Source organism: Sphaeramia orbicularis, chromosome 22, assembly GCF_902148855.1.
Source record: "Sphaeramia orbicularis chromosome 22, fSphaOr1.1, whole genome shotgun sequence".
NCBI classification, from domain to species: domain Eukaryota; kingdom Metazoa; phylum Chordata; class Actinopteri; order Kurtiformes; family Apogonidae; genus Sphaeramia; species Sphaeramia orbicularis.
Window position 1 is genome coordinate 4,150,800 of NC_043978.1, and position 20,210 is coordinate 4,171,009.

A 20,210-nucleotide genomic window follows, 5' to 3' on the forward strand; every position below is an offset into this window, starting at 1 on the left:
ATCCTCTATACTTCTTTCAGAAAGGTTTTCAGTGGAAATTTGAGACAATGCAGTTATTTTAGAAATCACATTTGTTTCTTCAAGTTTCTTAGATTTAGCTAAAGAGGCCCCAAACTCTCTAAAGTATTTTGATACCTCATATTTGAAAAGTTCCCAATTTTTACTAAAACAATTATCAATTAAGGCCTCATTCCAGAAGTGATTAAATAGGGTTTGGACCTTTTTTATTACTGATTCCTTTTTTAAGAAAGAATTATTAAGTTTCCAGTAAGAGCTTCTGAATGTGTGAGAACTGCTGGAACTAAAAGAAATATGTAGCGACACAGCTCTATGGTCTGTTAGTGGAGTTGGTATTATATTAACTGTAATGTTGCTTTCATCTATACATTCAAAGACTAACCAATAATCTGTATGCAACATTAATGTGCAAGCCTTATTATTCCATGTATAACAGATGGTATTTGGATTTTTTTTTCCTGCCATATATCTTTCAAGTGAAAAGTTTGCATAAATATAATTAGTTTATTAGCAGAACAGCTGGTGGTGTTTGGAGGCCATCTATCTAACAAACCATTCAAAGCAATGTTGAACTCACCTCCCACAAAGAGTAAGGCACTTGGATATTTTGATAACCAATGTAAAAAGCTAGATTCTAGAACTTCAAATAAAAGGTTATTTTCAGTTTTTGAGCTATACCCATACAAACTGGCAAGAAGGATGATATTGTCATTAACATTTAGGATCAATATTACATAGTGACCATTGGGGTCATTTTCTGAGTGTAAGAAAATTCCATTAAAGTTATGTTTTTGAACAGCAACCCCAGCAGATCTTTCTGAGCCATGTGAGAGCCACAGGTCATTTCCCCATTGAGTTTTCCAAAAACAGGTATCATTTACCACTGTATGTGATTCTTGAAAAGTACAAAAATCGTTTTTCTGTTGGTTTGCAAATAAAAATAAAGCTTTCCGTTTAACACTTTCTCTTAAACCCCTGGCATTAAGGGAAAAAACAAATGAAGACAAAGTAAGGGGTGTGAACTCAGTAAACAATTTTCACCCCTAAATAGATGTTCAGACCTATCCAAGAACAATGTTCTACATTAGTTTTGTACTGCAGGGCAGTAGTATTTAACTAAAGTTAACATCTGGGAACAGAGTATGTGCAAAAGGGAGCTATTATTTGTCCAATATTCTATTCAGGCACTGAAATTGAAAACAAGTCCATACCTATTAACTGTGTAAACTTAGATAATAGACATAAAACTTACATTTTCAGGCCCTGAAGCATTAAGTAAGACTAGTACCAATGAAAGGAAAGAGAAAAGTGTTCATCCGGCAGGTCTTCTTGTATCCATGTGGTCAAATGTAGACTGGGCTGTGTGTGAAGGTGGTAGTGGTGGGCGAATCTCCTTTCCCTCGACTATCACTCGGACCCCAGGGAAGTGTGCCTTTTTTCCTTCCTTCCTGCCAGCATCAATTAGTGGCCACAGTTCCTTGTCGGCTGTAGTAAGGTCTTCCGTGAATCTTAACTCGTTTTCTTGGAGAAAGTTACAGTTCTTGGCCATTTTCCACACCAGCTCACGAGATGATCTGTCAATGAAGCGGATTATCGTTGTTCTTGGTCTCCTCTGATTGTCGTTAAAACGACCCAGTCGGTGAACAATGTCCATATGTTCTTTAATCTTTGCTTGGTTCTGCCCGACAACCTTGCAACACATGTCGGCCACTAAGGTTTTGATGTTCTCTTGTTTATCTTCGGGGATGCCATGGAGCCTCAAATTCCATCTACGCTCATATCGTTCTGCTTCATTGATTCTTCTTTCAATCTCCGACAGCCTCAGGACGTTACCTTCACACGTGGATTTCGTTTGTTTCATGTCAGCTTTCAAGGTTTCAACTTCAGCAAACACAAAATGAAAAGATTTTTTCAGAGCATCGATGCTGATTGAGTTACAGTTAATCATGCTTTCCACGTTATCAGCACGATCATTAATCAAGTTGGTGATGTGAGTAAGCGTTAAGTCACCTTTCATCCTCTTTCCATCCGGTTAAACAGGGGTATCAGGGTCGGACTCCGGCATCGGTGAAAGGTCTGGGATTTGTCTATGCGAGTCCAGTGAGCCAGTGGCGGCATAGTCATGCACGGACAGAGGACTGGTAGTGGCAGTAACTTGAACCTGGACGCTGGTGGATTTTACCGCAGATACAGTACCTTTGGTCGAAGTTGTAGTCATGTTCATGATGGAGGGGGTCTTGCCTTTGTCTTTATGTTTAGTTCCGTGCTCAGCTCGAATCATGATGATGTCTTTTCAACTTAGCACGCCAGCCGTGGGTCGTTGGTATCAATCATTGTAAACACGTTGTCATGCTTCACCTCCGATGTTAACTAAGGAGTACAGTAATATCAAAGTACCTTGTTAGTCAAAAAGCAGAGGAAATCAAATTATATAATTTCAGAATGTTCCTGGTCAAAAAGTTTTCAAAAATAGGCTTGAATTAGGGGTGAAAACTGAAAACTTCACTTCAGCCACAAAATCTCACGTCTGCACTGGACGCCATCTTGGCTCCCTCCACTGATGCAATTGCTTTCTAGGCGACCCTTCAGTTTGCTAATGTGTGTATTCGTGATTTTGCAGTGGGCGGCCGCTGTTCAGTTTGTGCTCTCAATTGCGTGTTCCAGCTCGGGGTTTGGCACTGAATGATTTTGTATTCATTAAATACAGTAGAGGTTTAGGAATCATTTGGTCTTAAATTGTAGGGTTTTTGCTGGGGGGTATTTTGGTCAGCCGTTTAATGTGGATTTCAGTTTAAGTATTTTTCTTTACTAATGTTTGGTTTTGTCACTGACTTTGTGACAACAAATGGTGGTGTTTTTTTGTGTGTGTGTGTGTGTGTGTTTTAGTTTTTTCTGTTTACTTAAATTCTCATTTACAGTGACCAAATTTTATCAGTTGTTTGTTGTTGGGTTTTTTGCCAGACTAGCCTCTTTTCCTTAGGCTTTTAAAGAAAGTTAAAAAAAAAAAAAAAAAAAAAAAGTCTTTTATTAAAACTGTTAAAGGATGTACAGTGTTGCCACTACTCTGGATTTGTTCCTTTTGTGACCAGACCTACCTGTCCTTTATAATAGGAAAACCCTCTGCTAACATAATATATTAAGTGGTAACCAGGCAGACCAGTGGGCTTGTTACCCCACCCTTGGCCACAACACATTAGAGAGGTTAGACCTGTAATGTTGTGCTTTAGGAAATCACCACCTTTCCAGTACACTTAAGTTTACAGATAGATATAGATATAAATATGAATATAGATATCTGGTTCCAGTTGTGTCCCCAGGTGACACTGATGGGCCACAAGATCAATAGCTGATGGTTCTGCGATAGTATGACCTAGAGATGAAATAATGATATTGTGGCCATGAGTTGTCATGGGAACATGAAAACTAAACTTGCACCAGCCATAAAACAGAATAAAAATGAGACAGATGTCAGATCTGAGCCACTGTAGAAACAAGGCAATATTTCTGTTCTGTTCATTATTTAAGAGCAGATTCAGTTATTTACTGCTGAAATGTCATATTTATTTCCTTTCTAATATCAATATTGATTCTGTGTTGCATGGCTGCAGTAGTCAGATAATCAAGTTACAACTCAAAATTGCACTCCAGTATCATTAAATGAATCTGAATCAATCAATTAATATTGAATCAAATTGAATCGCAGCAAATCGATTCAGAATCTAATGAATTGAAATCAAATCGATTAAGGAAACTGGCCATGATACCCAGCCCTAATAACTAGGATAGATTTGGTTGGATTTCTTCTCCGTTGATAACCAATATAGGGGACCCACAGTGGAAGAACCCTATCGATTTAATCTTCTCTATGAGTATTGTGAGTCACCTAAAAGGGGGTGCTTTAGTTGAAAATCTGTTTTTGGACATAAATCAAGCAATAATAGGCTGGTTGAGATCAAATTTGGTTCATATTGATCATCTTACAAATGTCCATGTTATTGCTACCATCCAGGCTTCATGTAAAATGCATCAAGAGGGTATAAAAAACACGTAAGAGTAAAAGACACTAGGTTTAAAAAATTCTAAAAAGGAAAAGTTCCTGCCAAAATTCATGCTACAAGCTGCAACACAACCAAAATGATCACCAAATTAAAAAACAAAAAAAACAAAAAATACAAAAATGCCAGAGGAGAACCTAAGGGTTACAGTCAAATGTGTTTTCAGTTTGCTCCTTTCTAAATAAGTGAACAGTGACTTATGTTCTAGTATAAACGACAGGCTTTGTTAAGCACTTATACACCCAGCAGTGATGTATTCCATTCATTTTGTTCCTCAGGGCAGTTAAATGTCACTGATAATTCATCTATCAGGACTGCAGCCTCGGTCACTGAGACATCAGAGTGAGCTGGTGGTCTGCTGAATACTCATCTGAGGACCACACAGATTTTTTACTGCTCTAACTGTAATTATCCTTGACCCCGTGGTATGATGGGCAATGGGTGCAAAATGTTAACCCCAAATGAACTTCATCCATGCTTCTTTGCTTGCTTTGCTCTATGACGTAACCCATTGGTTTGTGGACTTGAAGCACTGAGTTTTCATTTTTGACCATCACTATCTTTACTTCACTGGCAGCAATGAACACAAAGCTGATGAATAACCTGCTCCAAATGACTTAGACTTAGACAGACTTTATTTGTCATTCCAGATTTCACATAAAAAATGAAGTTTCAGTGTAGTTGGTTCAGTAGGAAGCAGCAATAAAACAGGCACTATATATACACACAGGATAATATGGGTCCAATCAAGTGAAAGTGAACATCAATATGAAAAAGGAAATTTGCACACCTCATTTATCAAGTGGGCTCATTTTTTAGTTAAAGATCTCTATTTTATGGAACTTTTCTCTTTTTTTAAAATACCACTTACACAGTTCAGAAGAAGTTCCAAACCTTCTGCTAGGCTGCATTAAATTAACAAAAAGACATGCAAAAGACTATCTATTACTTTGAGAAATAAAATTCCGAATGATGAAGTTCATGAATTGGTCATATTAAGAAAGACTGTGAACTGTTGCCAAGAAATTAATCTTTATTTGTGATTTACCTATATCAGTATGGACAACCGCAAGTTGTAAATAACACTGTGTTAGTATTAAATACATTACATAAAACAATGTGATTATATCTGGCAGTTTTAAAAAACAAGTCAACATTTTGGGTGATGCATACAATGGTAAAGAGTCGTCCACATGTTACTATGGCAGCGTGTCCATGTGTTACCACATTCTCATGTCAATAAAACAGAGATTTTTCAATATTTTACCCTATTTTCTGCATAGTTGAACATAATATCTAAAAGGTTTTAGTCCTACTTGATATCAATTTCTGTCGAGAACCGTGTTTCTGTAAAGCTTAAAAAAAAAATTGATTGAAAAAAATTGTTTCAATTCCACGTGTTATGGAGCAGTAATTTGACATTTTTCACCTAAAAAATTTATCTTCCCAAATTTTGTTATACATAATGTTTAAGTGCTTATAAATACTGACTTAAATATGTATAATACATGCATATAAGTTACTTTGCTTACATGACAGAGACGGTTGAATACAAAATGCGTCCACATGTTACCGCTTGATCAAACCCATATACAAGATAGAATAAATATGCATATAAAAAAAATTAATGAACAATGTGTGAGTATAGAAGACTATGGTTCTCTGATTAGAAAAAAAGAAGTTTCAGTACTGAATATTACACAGTTATTTTGCCCATTGGATCAGTCCTGTGTAAGGTGAGTGTGTGAGGGAGGAGGGGGGATATTATATTGAGTTCAGCAGTCTTATGGCATGTGGAAGAAAACTGTTTCTGAATCTGGCTGTTCTGTTACGAATGCTACAGAACCTCCTTCCCGAGGCCAGCAGCGAGAACAGTCCATGATGGTGGTGGAAGTGGTCTTTGATGATGTTTTTAGCCCTGGTCAGACAGTGTTTCGGACAGGAGGAAGCAAAGTCCCAATAATTTTTTTTTTTTTTTTTTTTTGCGGTCCTCACCACCGTCTGCAAGGACTTCCAGTCAGAGACACTACAAGCCCCTGACCAGACAGAAGCCACTTTTACACAAAGATCAGAATAAAGGTGAAATGGTGATCCCACCTTTTTTCCACCATTGATCAATTTACACAGCCAAGCCAAAGGAAGAACAGAGTTGAGACAGGCTGGACTTTCACATAGCAGACCTGCATTCCGGAATCAAAGGGGCAGGGACGCAGCGTACAGTGGGCATATGGAGACACTGGCATGGATTCTGCAGCAGCCGCCCTGTGGCCCGGTGGCTTCATGCCACAGGTGAAAATGGCATGTAGCCACAGCACCAGTGGCGCTGTGTGTCTGTTATCTGCACCCCCAGGAGCCTGGTGCTGCTGACTATTTCCACTGCTATGCTGTTAATGGAGAGGGGTGTGTGGCTGGGCTGGTACTTCCTGAAGTCGAAGATGATCTAATTTGTATTAGTAATTGTTACACACACACACACACACACACACACACACACACACCCATATAAAGACGTCTAGGAGAGGGAGGGGTGTAGTATCAGACAAAAGGTTCTCAATAACGCGTATTCATTTACGGGTTGCTTTTTTTTTCTTTAACAAAGTATTTACAAAAAAACAAAGTAATCAAGGTGAGTGAAGTTGGACACAAAAGGTGGTACCAGAATAAACCAAAGAACTTAGCAAACCAAAACCAAGCTAACTGGTGACCCCTACACTAACAATAGAAATTGGTGGGACAAAATAAAACTTCTAACTCCTCACTAGTCCCAAAATAAAAATACAGTGAACTGCATCAACCGACTAACCTACTGTGTATAACATGAAACAGTGCTAAGTGCAGTGTAAGAGGTACCCCATCTTAACTAATCCAACTCAACTCACCAACAGTTGAACAAAAGCTGAACACAAAGATCAAAATGGATCCAGCAAACAGCATGAGCAGCAGCCCCAGACAGAGAGGTAGGGGAGGATTTATACGCTGTGGCCGGCCAGGATTGGACTGCTTGTCTTTCCATCAGCTGAAGCTGGCCCCTTCAGGAACAGCCCTTGGAGGAGGTCCTGGAGAAAACCACACCCAGAATCCTTGATGACTAGATCATCCTTGATGACCTAGAGAAGCAGAGGGGAGGAGAAACACACACACATGCCCTCAGGCATGTAACAATAATGTTCAGGGCCAGGTTGTTAGCTTCACACCAGTCCACTAGATTTTTCACCTCTCTATACGCATGGTCATCATCGCTTTGAATCAGGCCCACTACTGTCATGTCGTCCACAAACTTTGCGATGTGGTTATTAGTGGACCTGGCGCAGCAGTCATGTGTCATTAGAGTGAACAGCAGTGGACTCAGGACACAGCCCTGGGGGTGCTTAGTGTTCAGGGAAATGACATCTGAGATGCTTTTACCCACCTACACAGACTGAGGTCTGTTAGTGAGGAAGTCTAGCAGCCAGTTACACAGGGGGGTGCTGAAGCCAAGGGGGACCAGTTTATTTATTAGGTGCTGTGGGATGATGGTGTTGAATGCAGAGCTGAAATTCAAGAACAGTATACGCATGTGTGCATTCTTCCCTTCCAGATGCTCTAAGCTCAGGTAGAGTGCAGAGGAGATGGCGTCCTCTGTGGAGCAGTTGGAGTGATAGGCAAACTGGTGCGGCTCAAATGTAGGAGGGAGTCTGGAGGCATTGTGGTCCTTTACCAGCTTCTCGAAGCATTTCATCATGATGGTGGTGAGTGCTAGAGGGCGGGAGTCACTGAGGAAGGAGATTGTAGTTTTTCTTGGCGCTGGTATTGTAGCAGTTTTAAAACACAATGGTACCACAGCCTGGTGCAGAGAGGTGTTGAAGATGTCCATGAGAACCCCACAAGCTGGGCAGCATAAATATCACAAGTATCAAAGTTTAGTTCTGTTCTGAGAGATGTTAAGTTACATGTCACCACTGTTTTACATTTGGACAACATGGTGAAGCTAGGAAACACTGAGGGGGAACAGTTAGCTAATGCTATAGTGCTAACTCACTGATAAACGTAATGAAATATTTAAGTAACAAAACATTTGATTGTCTTGTTAGTGTAACCTCTAAATCACACCTACAGTACAGTTATCTATCATGAAAAGACATATTGTGTTCAATGACCAGGAGCTTTTTAAGTCCAACTTGGCAAACATGCAAGCCCTTAAACAAAACCAAAGTGATGCTTTCAGAAACAGGCAACCAGAATATGCATTATTCCAAGTAAAGCAATAAGACTTAATGACCGAGAAAGTTGGAGAACACTTCAGTGGACAGTGGTTCAGTGGACATCTCAAGTGGGAGTTAATGTTTGAAAGAATCAAACTAAGAGAGTGAATATTTAATATAGAAGTCCAGTTTCGTCCTATAGGATCTACAATATTTGGACTATATTCAATATACCGTGCTGGGTACAGAATATCTCCCTATTTTTTTCTACAAAATATACTGCCAACTGTGGCATTAATATTTAAACCAAAGCCAAAACATGGCAGAGGGGGTGAAATAATAAATGTAATATGTTTCTTTTCGGTTTTGGAGATGGTGTTTTGGATGTGACAAGTTCACCTCAGGATACAAACTCTGAAGGACACAGATCAGTAGTTTTGCAGTTGTACTTGGTTTGTTATCACTATTTCATATATAAACCACAAGAAAATATTAATGTACAAGTACAGATGCATTTCAATTTCAAATGCAAAAAACATGTATTGCCACACTATATGGAGAACCCCCCCCCCCCCCTCCCAAAGTCCAAACTCAAATTTTCACTCTGGGTTTTTCAACAGTCTCTCAGACCAAGGGAAAAAAATAATTCAGTTCATCTCAGTTCATCACAAAATAACAATAATAAAACCAAACAAGTGCACAGTTCAATTTCAGGGCTTTGAGGAAAAAAAAAAAAAAAAAAGATTTTCCTCATGCCCTGTCTTCACTGTCCAGTCAGTCAGTCAGTCAGTCAATCAGTCAGTTTGGGATCCAGTCCAGGGTTTGGCTGCTGGAGTTCTGGCATGAGAAGATGACCGGCTTCTGATACAATGCAGGAGTGGATGAAATGGACCAGCGGGAGAACTGAATGGAGATGTTGTGCGATCTGGAAGCAATATGGGCAAGTGAGCAAAAGTAGAAGACTGGATATGTACTTTTGTCTGTCTATGAGCGGTGGCTCTGATGCTTCCTCTATACCAGGGGTGTCAAACTCAGATCCTCGAGGGCCGGTATCCTGCATGTTTTAGATGTTTCCCTCTTCCAACACACCTGATTCAAATGATAAGCCTATCATCAAGCTCTGCAGAAGCCTGATAACGACCGTCAGGTGTGCTGGAAGAGGGAAACATCTAAAACATGCAGGATACCGGCCCTCGAGGATCTGAGTTTGACACCCCTGCTCTATACTCTCCGCGCCAAGCTGACTGGAATATGGATGTGGGGGTGTTAAAAAAACTGTCACTAACTGGGAGCAAATGGGATGAGTGGATTATAATTTCCTGGGTGTATATGGAAGATACCAGGCATGTTACAGGAATGTATGTGCAGGTTTGGTGAAACTTAACCAAGTTGTCACAAAGTGATTCAACAACCAGCAAAACGTTAAACCCAAACTATCCGCTTAAAGTACTGTCTAATTTTATTGTGCTAGAGCTTCTTAATGTATATGAACTGTACTGCAGTTTCTTTTACTGCTCCCCCACACGTCATCAGCCTGATTTGAATAAATTACCCTGAACTGGGTGTGATGGAAATGCAAAGCACAAAAATTACCAGGAACATTTTTACCCAGGTAAAAAGGTCCTGGTAATAAAAGTTCAAATAAAAATCATACCATACATTCCCTCCAGGCATTCCTGAGATGAATGAGAATGGGGCGGACAGACAATCCCAAAACATTATGCCTCTGGCCATGCCTATGTGCCACATATAGTCATAATAAATTATAGTGGGTTTTACAAGTGAAAGAGACTTAAAACACTTGAGGTTACTTTTATACCCAAAGGTAGACTTTATGCAGTGTGTTGTCATCCATTCATTGATACAACATTACACCAAAACAATCGAATGAGAAAAACATGATAAATGTGCACTATAGCTCAAGGCTTCACCAATAACACATTTTAAACACACAGATTCTATACAGATTTAACACAATTGCAGTCAAACCCTTCCACCCTTTGGTCACTTGCACCAGTTCCTAATCAAGTTCTTCATCAGTGGATGAACCACTCTCCAAGTTTTCTTCTTCAGAGGACTCATCCAAAGTCACCATTTTCAGTCCCAAAATGCTTTGATATTTGTTACATGCTTAGGCCTGTTGAGCTTGAATTTGGTGCAATCCTCTCTTTAGTACACAGAGTAGACCCTCACATCCACTGTCCGTCAATGCTTCGATACTGCCTGAAAATGTCTGATTTAATAAATCATTAACTAGACATTACCAGACAAATAATTTAAAAAAACAATTTACTGTACTTACTTTGTCCAGTGACGCCTTGGAAAAGCTGGGAGGAAAGCTCTGCAGTCACTTTCGCCAGATTCCTCATGTACTCCCAGTTCTGCTTAACTTCATGGACCACAATTACTACGTCTTCTTTCAGTCTGGTCAGCAGCATAACCTTGTCATAGACCTTTTTCTTCTGTACCATATCATCATGACCTGCAATCCATCACAAAGTGTTGTCAACTGTCTTTTATTTATAGCAATAAGTGCATATTAACACATTTGTATTCAGTGTCTTTCAGTGTTTACTTACATTCCCATGGCCAGGGGTAGTTCTCAGTCAAGAACTCATTAGGAGGGGGGAGTTTTTCAGCTTCCCCCACAGCAGCATTGTATTCAGTGATGGCATCTTCCAAGGCTTTCTTCTCTACAGCAATCTTTTTCCTGAGTTGATGTCTCCGCTTATTGCAATCTAAAATGTGAAACAAAATAATTTGGTGTGCACTAACAAGATTACCAACTAACAGACTACTAAAAACACCAGTATAAGTCTGTTACATTATGTTTTACTGTAAACAAATGGGAGGAGTGGCCCTTTTGCAATCTGGACTTGAATTGACCCCCATTTGTAATTCTACAGATTTGAACCCCCCACCCCCCCCCCACACACACACACACGTACAGTAATTGTAAACTTTATTCTTGATCGGTTGTATCCAACAATCACATGGTGCTATTTTCGGCTTTTGTGTCCTTGACATGTGGTTAAGATGAACTTATCTTTGATCAGACTTCAGGCAAATAACATTCCTTACTGATTAAGACAGACTGTCAGCACTATTATTTGCAAGTGATCATATGTGTGCCCATGTCACCAACCCATCTGCATGGCTTGCCATAGTAATGACATAGGTGTCAGCAACTACATATGCAGGTGATGTGGCTTTCCAATGCCAACACATGAGAAACAGATCCATCATCTCACCATCTCAGTCCAATTGTTGTGCAGAACTTCTGTGTTATGTTGTCCTCCATAACACTCTGCTAACAGCGACATGGATTTTGTACTGATGCACTTCCTTCACTCTAGATTTCATGTCATTGTTGTGTGTCACATTCTGGCCTTGATCTCATTTGCAAAGATATAATTTCATGTGGGTCATTTGCTGCGCAGATGCAACGTGGATAATAGACAAAAAATGTATTTCGACTTGCAGTTTGAATAAAGCCTTACTTGCTTGTATTGACTTATGATTTGCGTGTAAAAATAGGTTATGTATTTGGCTATCTATACACATACAAATAAAATAGATGCATTTAGTCACATCAAGTACAAGAAACAAATCTGCATTAATGTGACAGTTTTGTTGTCTCACCTGCCTGACGATACAGCTGAAATTTCCACTGATTGATGCTCAAATACAGTCCCTCATTGGTCTGCTGCAAGTCATTTTGACTTGTTGATCCTTGGAAAGAGAGGTATAAAATTAACACCAATTTCAGTTTCCAATTAACTTTTCAGTTCACCTGCATCAGAACAGAGCCAAATGACTTTTCAGATGAGGGGGTAATTTTTGCACAAAGTACCTGTACTCCACTGCTGGACATCTGACACCCATGTTTGGAGTGTGTCTGCATTTAAATTCAACTCTGCAGTGAGTCTGTCAAGATCTGTTGCTGCCTCCGCAATCCTTTGTACAGTCTATCAAAACAAATATCCTGGTTAAAAAATTGTCCCAAATATAAAAATAAATATGAACACTGATCAGGTAGCTACCTTGATCTACCTTTTGGTCAATGCTCGGTCAAGGTTTTCTGCCTTTCGCTTGTTCCACCCACATGCTTGGATGGTGAGTGTGTCTGTGCAAACTTAAGACAATGCATTTAAGAGCAGGAAACAAAACAAAAAAACAAACAGATCAGTAATTTAGATGTACATGAAAAATACTTACCAGATTTTGACAAGTACTTGGAGCATATAGTTGCTTGGGAGAGGGAGCTGTTGACTTGTTCAACCTCCTCTCCTAATGTTGTCCCTGCTCTGTCTTGATTACGTCCTCCCCATTGCAACTACAAAACATTAACTTGAATGTTACAATTTGGGAAACAGAAGACGGGATTGTAAGAAATATGCAACTGTCGATCATTACCTCACACAGTCATGGATGTGCTTTAGCATGCATAATGGAGAGAAACGGACGCATGTTCAACAAGCCTTGCAACTCTGGACAGTGGCCTACAACCCTCTGAAGATATGGCCAGTATTTGCAGACTACATCAGTGCAAAAAAAACTGCTCAGTCTGTATAGCAAGCTTTTTTTTCTATAGGGGGATAGGCAATATTTCTCCACAGAACATATTCAATGCCTTTAACAAAACACCATGATGGCAGACGGCAACCTCATCACCTTCCTCATCTATTTTGCTTGCGGACTTGTTTCCAGACTCTCGTGCAGCTGCCCACTGACCTGTGCCACATCTCCCTTTTGCATGCTTCTAAAATAGATGAAGAATAATACAGACACAGACAATTGTAGTATTAAAGCTGCAAGCAGTGAGTGGCTGGACTTCTTGGCTGGATGTTGCACTCCCCCCCCCCCCCCCCCCCCCCCCACACACACACACACACACACACACACACTGCTGGTATTGACATCTGTTCAGGGCAGGATTGAAGTTTGGGCCTCACAGGATCATATATGCCCAATCTACAAGGATTTCATCCCAGAGGTCGCATTAACCAAAAATATTCTGTCACTGACGGATTTTTTTTTTTAAATGACGGAAAATTCTGAATGCCATCCGTCACTTTGACAGATCAACATACTGAGGGTAATCTACCAAAGAAAGTTTTCACACAACACTGTGAACAGAACCTGCTCACAGGATCGCTGGTCTGTCTCTCTCTTAACAAGGCATCAAACATTCCGTAACAGCATCCTACCTGTATATAACCCTACAGCGCCACTGTTCACAACTACATGGAATACAACACCGTTAGTTCACCTGTAGTAGACTGTCCAGTTGATGGCGAGTGTGCATATTAATCAGTCAGTGTCAAGTCGTGTCTCGTTGTTTAGCTGACTTTAGCCAAAATTAGATGCTACTTTGCTAGCGCAAAATGTGAAGACAGTGGAGTCTCCTTAGTTATTTTAAAAAGCCCAGTAAATGTAATGGCATTGATAAACACAGTGAAAAAGAGGGACTGATGCAGTGAAGGATGACATACAAGCAAGGAATACGCCAGTTCTTATGGCATTTGGTGTGTTATATGTACACATTTTCTACCTTTCATGTGTTATTTGATGGCATGTCCATTTGTGCCAAGATTTCTGGTTCACATAACCAGAACCCTAATCCTCAGTGCATGATAACACGCCAATTAAAAGTGGTGTATATAATTATGCAAGTTGTGATATCATGTTAGTTTATCAGCCAGCAGCAACTACAGTTTGCGGCATCATTGAGATGTTTTTGAACATTAAATACTACTACATATATCTCATTATCATTAAAAAATAAAAATTTTAAATGACAGATAATAGTATGTTATGACCGAGTTTTTACGACCCTGTCCGTCATTTTGACGGACAATAAAAATGTCAAGCGCAACCTCTGTTTCATCTTCCCCTACTACGAGGAGGAACTACTGCTCAGCCAATACTGGCAACATGACATTTGATGAGTTCATCATATTAATAATTAACATTTGAAAAAAGTAGGTTACAAGCATTTGTAAAACATCAAAATTTGCATCATAAAATGTATGATGAGATTATAATCAAGTAACTTTACATGTCTCATTGTTCCATGGATTTAGTCGACAAAGGAGGACATTTCAGCATTCTTGGCTAGGAACACCCCACCAAAAAATCCATCAGGTCTAAACAAAAACATGGATTAAACTTACAAATGTACTATTTTTGGCACTCTACAATGTCAGACAAAAATTCTACACACCCTTGGCTCTTAAAGTGATATAGTTTACGGTTCCCATCCACTGCAACAGCCAACATGGAGGGTGTGCATGCAGGGCACTGAAAATGCTGCACCTGACACAGCTTATCAACCTCAAATTTTGCATAGGTCCATTCCAGAAATGCCCACTGCATGGTGTCCCCACATATCTTTCCACTCTGATAGAAAAAATAAAATATCAAACATGTATGCAAGTCATACAAGGTACTGACATTTATTTTCATCCTGAACTCACCCGACGAGGCAGTTTTTTGCGATGTTCGAGCATGCCAACAAAAGCTTGTCGGGACATTCTTGGGGCAGTGATCTTGAGATCCTCATATGTAGTGAACAAATCCACTGCATACACAGTCTCAAAATTAACTGTGGCTGGCCAGTAGCCACTCTCAACCAGATCACTTATGCCCACTTTTTACAGGAGCAGCTAATACTTGGAAGGTACAGATTGTATCGTCCTGGAATTTAAGAAAAAAAGTAATTACTCCAATAGTTAAGCAATTAAGAAAATGTAACTTAAAAACTTTTACCATTCATTCCAATCAAAATGACTTGATTTCCTGCGAAAATACTCATTTTTTCCACCAGAACAATCCCAGCACAGAAGCATAACTGGTAAAAAAAAAAACATTCTAGGCAGCAAAGTGAGAAACATTTTGCACTGTAAATTACAGTACATGAACAGTGGTGTTCTTTCAATGAGAGAACTTATCTTGTGTTTTGTGTTAAAGTAAATTTGCCAGTTTTATTAAACAATATATAGTGACCAATATGATTTGTAATTTAAAGTACCTTTTTCATAGTAATTTTATTTTCTTTGAGGTGTGTGGATGATGGCAGTTGCCGGAAGAACCCCTCTGTCATGGACGCTCTGTTATGGAGGACCTTATCCTTGTGTATGACAAGGTCACAGGCTGTGCAGTAAAGTGTTCTTGGCAAACAATCACAGCACATCACTACTGCAACCTTTTGTCTACAGTGTTGGCAAACACCCTCTTTAGGCTTCTTAGATGATAACAAGTCACAACAAGGCCTTAACACAGTCCAGTTTTCCAAGGTGGAAGCTTGCATATCCTTCCAATGCGAGGAGACCACGTCATCAGTAGGACATGCCAAGAGGTCTTGTACTTCTTGGATGAGGGAGTCTTGAAAATTAGAAAGAAAAACATACAGCTTGAGTTAATCACCTAATGACAAGTGAGGAAACAAGCAACATGTGTGGATGTAATAAATAAAAAATAAATAAATAAATAAATAAATAAATAAAAAAAACCTAGATTTTCGATGGTCCCAGTCTCTCTTTCATGGCCACTAGTAGATACAGCACACGATGGGTCTATGCTTCTGGAGGAAACTGCAGATTGTGGATATCCATTTTGTGATAATGTAACTTCAAGAAACATCAAATGGACTGATTTATTATAACAAAGCAAAGGCAACAACTAATGGCTGAACCTTGCTTCCATTTCACTCCAGTTGAACATTTGATCTGTGTTTCTCCTGATCGACTTCTTTTTGAAAGAGGTTGCCCTTCCAGGTCCACCTCAAGCCAAACCACCTATTCAGCCTCTGTTTTGGATCTGCTGGTTGCTCCTGCTGCCTGCTTTAGACACAGAACACGTGAGTCAGTAAATAGGAATTAAGCAAATATTTAAAAAAAAACAAAAAAACAAAAACACGATTAAATCCATCCATACTTTTGTCCAATCCATTAACATACATTGAGGGGGACACAGCTCAATAAAATACACTCAATAACAAACAAAGTACAGGGTTTCCCCCAGGATTTTTTGAAAATGTGGAAGAGGGCTTTGTTGCTGCCCCCCCCAGAGTCCCCTGCATTGCAAGGCTGAAATAGCTCTGTTGTGACTAATGGGCTCTCTGCACAGCCCCACTACTTCCTAAACTTGAGGTGGCTCCTTCATTTCCTGTCTTTCATTATTAGACACAGATTAATCCAGATGTGCCTAATTAATCAGTAGTCACAACAAGAAGTAGCAGACACACCTGGATTAATCAGTGTGTCCAGTAATGAAAGACAGGAAGTAAAAGGACCCACCTGCAGTTCAGGAAGTAGTGGGGCTGTGCAGAGTCCATTTATTAGAGTTTAGAGAAAACCTGGCATTTCATGTTGGTTTAGGTTTATATTCAAAGGATGCATCATTTTTTAAATTTCAGATATTTCAGTTGATTGTTAATAGTAAAGTGATAAACATTCATAAAAAAGCTGATAATTATTAAGAGAAAACGCTTTGTCATTTCAGGAAATGCTTTTATTTTGAAGTCTGATGAAACAGGAAGTACCTATGGATTGTGTTTACAAAAGAAAAAAACTTTAAACTTTCAAGATGTGGAGTGCCAATTGCCTGCAGAGCAGTGTCACACTTCATGAGTACAATTTCACGCTTTTATTATGGTCCATAAATGTGCGCAAAAACAAACTTTATGTTTATATGGATCTATTCATACAATATAATTTACATCTGTAACATCTGAAAAAGAGGATCATGATTCTGAAGGGATGGCGGATTTTATTTTGGCGTGGCGGTGTGCCACCATCATTTACATGTAGCGGAAACTCTGCAGGATAATTATCACCTTTCTGACAATGTTACCAAAAACTAAAAACGTAAAATCCTAAAAGTACAGTCTATGGCAGAGCTGTTGTATTAGATTACATTTGATTGCACAGGTGTACATAATAAAGTGGTTGGAGAAGGCCTGTATTAAGGACTTTGCCAGATAAAATACCCCAACCTTCCCCCACACATAGCGATAGATGACTGTAATTAATTAAGAGAAAGTTTAAAACCATCAGAGTACTTACTGCACAATCATTCAAGAGCACATCAGCAAGAAATATGTCATCGTCATCTTCTATCGATTCCATTCTGGTCTCGTAGCGTCTGTAGTCGCTACATGTGTACATGTAGTTGCTACATGTGCAAGCTCATTTGGGGGGTTTTATAACCTGATGGAAGGTTAATCATCGCCCCCTTGGCACGTGACTTCAGGTACGTCAACCCGGCAAGGCTGAAAAAACTACTTTATAGGCTGCATTAACTCTGCAAACACCATAAAAACAGTGTTAACTTGTTGATTGTCTTATTTACCAAAAGGTATAATATTTTTTAAAAAACTGTGGTTTTTTTGTTTTTGTTTTTTTGGAGTGAGCAATAATTTTCCCGGTTGTCTCACAAAAGAACGCGGGTGCCGAATTCCAAAGTAGAATATATATGTAATCCCAGGGGCACAAAAATCTGTTTTATGTTGTTTTTTTATTGAACGGATATCAACAGTTACAGAAATTTTTAACAGCTCAGATAACTTTTGAATGTAAGGAATAAATACAATAATAAACACGCCACTTGGTTTCGTCTGTGTCTTGTCCTTAGCAACAAGCATAGCAGCGAGAGAAAACGTTCCACTGTGACAATTTTATGCCAAGATGTGAAATATTCATCGCAATAACAAACAAACCAAAGATCATTTACAGGAGTTGAACGAATATTGTGAAATTTCAATGTATATTTATCGCTAGAAATATCACTAAAATGCTTTTTTATGTCCAAACTATCTTGAAATACTATATTTTCCACTGAGAATGAAAGGAGTGACCGCCATGTTTTTATTTTGAGGAGCCTAGCTGCAAGCGTCCACGTGACCCACCCGCAGGCCAATGGAAAAGAATGGGATAAAAAAAAAAAAAAGTGAACATTTTACAATTTTCAGGCCCTAATCTTCAAACTGATACATTTTGCACTGTGGATAAACGTAGCTATTTCACATTTTGTTATGAGACTGGGTTGCTGTATATTGTATATTTTGAACTTTATCTTGTTTAGTCTCTCACTTCTTTATTTATTTTATTTTATTTTTTACTGCATGCTTCTTACTTACGCCATGTTCTATATATGCACCAAACCACTAAAGCAAATTCCTAGTAATGTGAACCCTCTTTACTTACATGGCAATAAACAGGATTCTGATTCTGAAAGGTTTAGCTGCTGTCTTCTTCCCCACCAGTAGGAGGGGCTATGGTGGCAACAATCCAATGCACCTTCCTCCCATGTGCATGTAACTGAGGACAGTAAATGCTGATAAGGCCGTTCTCAGGAGTCCACACACTCAAATTACTTCATGTTATCTGGCCAGTAAATCAGATTTTCTTTGTTGTTTTTCCCGAGTCCTCCTGGATCACAAATTTTAAGATAAGCAATCACTACTCATGGTTCTATCAGGTTATGTTTGTGTATAGAATGTGCTTGTGTTGCAGGTTCTGACACTAGATTTGTGTATGTATTTAGCTGTTGACATGTGGGACGTGTGTATTTGTCTCTCAGTGAGTGTTATCCTTTGTGGTAGGGTGCAGGTTGACATAGTGCTGAGTTGCATGGGAAACCGAATAGTGTGCTGTGGATTTAGACAAGCATGCGGGAAACTGGGTCGGACAGGAGACATGATAGAAAGGAAAACAACCTGATTAGGAATCATCCCTCCCACTTGTCCAGGTCTGTCCTTAACCAGAGGTGGGAAGTAACAAGGCATGAGTACTTCACGTCTGTCCTTGAGGAGGGTTTGCAGGTATCACAGGTATTTTTGACAACTTTTTACTTTCATTCCCTACATTTTAACACAATGAAAACACACTTTGATTTTACATCATTGTGCACCTTCACAACATCAAGACTGATTTCACCTGGAAGGAGCATTATCATTCGCAAAACAAAACAAAAATGATATAACCAGACAAAACACATCTAAGCCCTGTCTTTTCATTTTTACTATGCATGTAGTTTATTCATTTGATTTAATGTTAGAAAACATCTGATACATGAGACATATACAGTTGGGGGGGGATTTGGACCACCCTTGTTTTCTTCAATTTCATTTTAATTTTAATGCCTGGTACCACTAAAGGTACATTTGTTTGGACAAATATAATAACAACATAAATAGCTCATAAGAGTTTCATTTAGGAGCTGATATCTAGCCATTTGCCACGGTTTTCTTGATAATAACTAAAATCACTTAAGTGGTTACATCAATAGTTATGGCCTTGTACTGCCAATAACAGTGCTTTTGGTCATTCCATGTTTTCTTTTCTGTCTGTTTTAGTCACATGATACACACAGGAGTTTGTACTTGATTGTATAACCATTGTTTTTGATGGCTTTTGATGGTCTAATAATTTTTTGCGCAACTGTATGTAATGACTTCTTTATCATTGAGACAAAAACAATGTAAAAAGGCAACATAATGGATATCACAAAAAACAAAATGAAAACAAAGTAAAAGACATGAAAAAAATTTCATTCATTCATTCATTCATTATCTGAACCCACTTTATCCTCACTAGGGTCACGGGGGTCGCTTGGAGCCTATCCCGGCTACTTACGGGCGAAGGCGGGGCACACCCTGGACATTTCACCAGTTCATCACAGGGCTGACATATAGAGACAAACAATCACTCTCACATTCACACCTATGGGCAATTTAGATTAACCAATTAACCTATCAGTGCATGTGTTTGGATGGTGGGAGCAAGCCGGAGTAACCGGAGAGAACCCATGCAGACACGGGGAGAACATGCAAACTCCACACAGAAAGGTCCCACCCCCCGTCAACTGGTGTTGGAATCCAACCCAGGACCTTCTTACTGTGAGGCCCGAGTGTTATCCATGACAAAAAATATATTTCAAAAATGCCATGTAA

General features: G+C 39.2%; 1 long non-coding RNA gene across 1 annotated transcript; it reads right to left on the minus strand.

Moving 5' to 3' along the window:
• Window positions 1-9,654: 9,654 nt before the first annotated feature.
• On the minus strand, window positions 9,655-17,834 carry LOC115414348 (uncharacterized). The gene is made up of 3 exons (XR_003934608.1): window positions 17,824-17,834; window positions 17,143-17,145; window positions 9,655-9,730 (listed from the first exon to the last, which is right to left on the minus strand). It is a non-coding gene; the product is annotated as an uncharacterized LOC115414348 (long non-coding RNA).
• Between the last annotated feature and the right edge of the window lie 2,376 nt (window positions 17,835-20,210).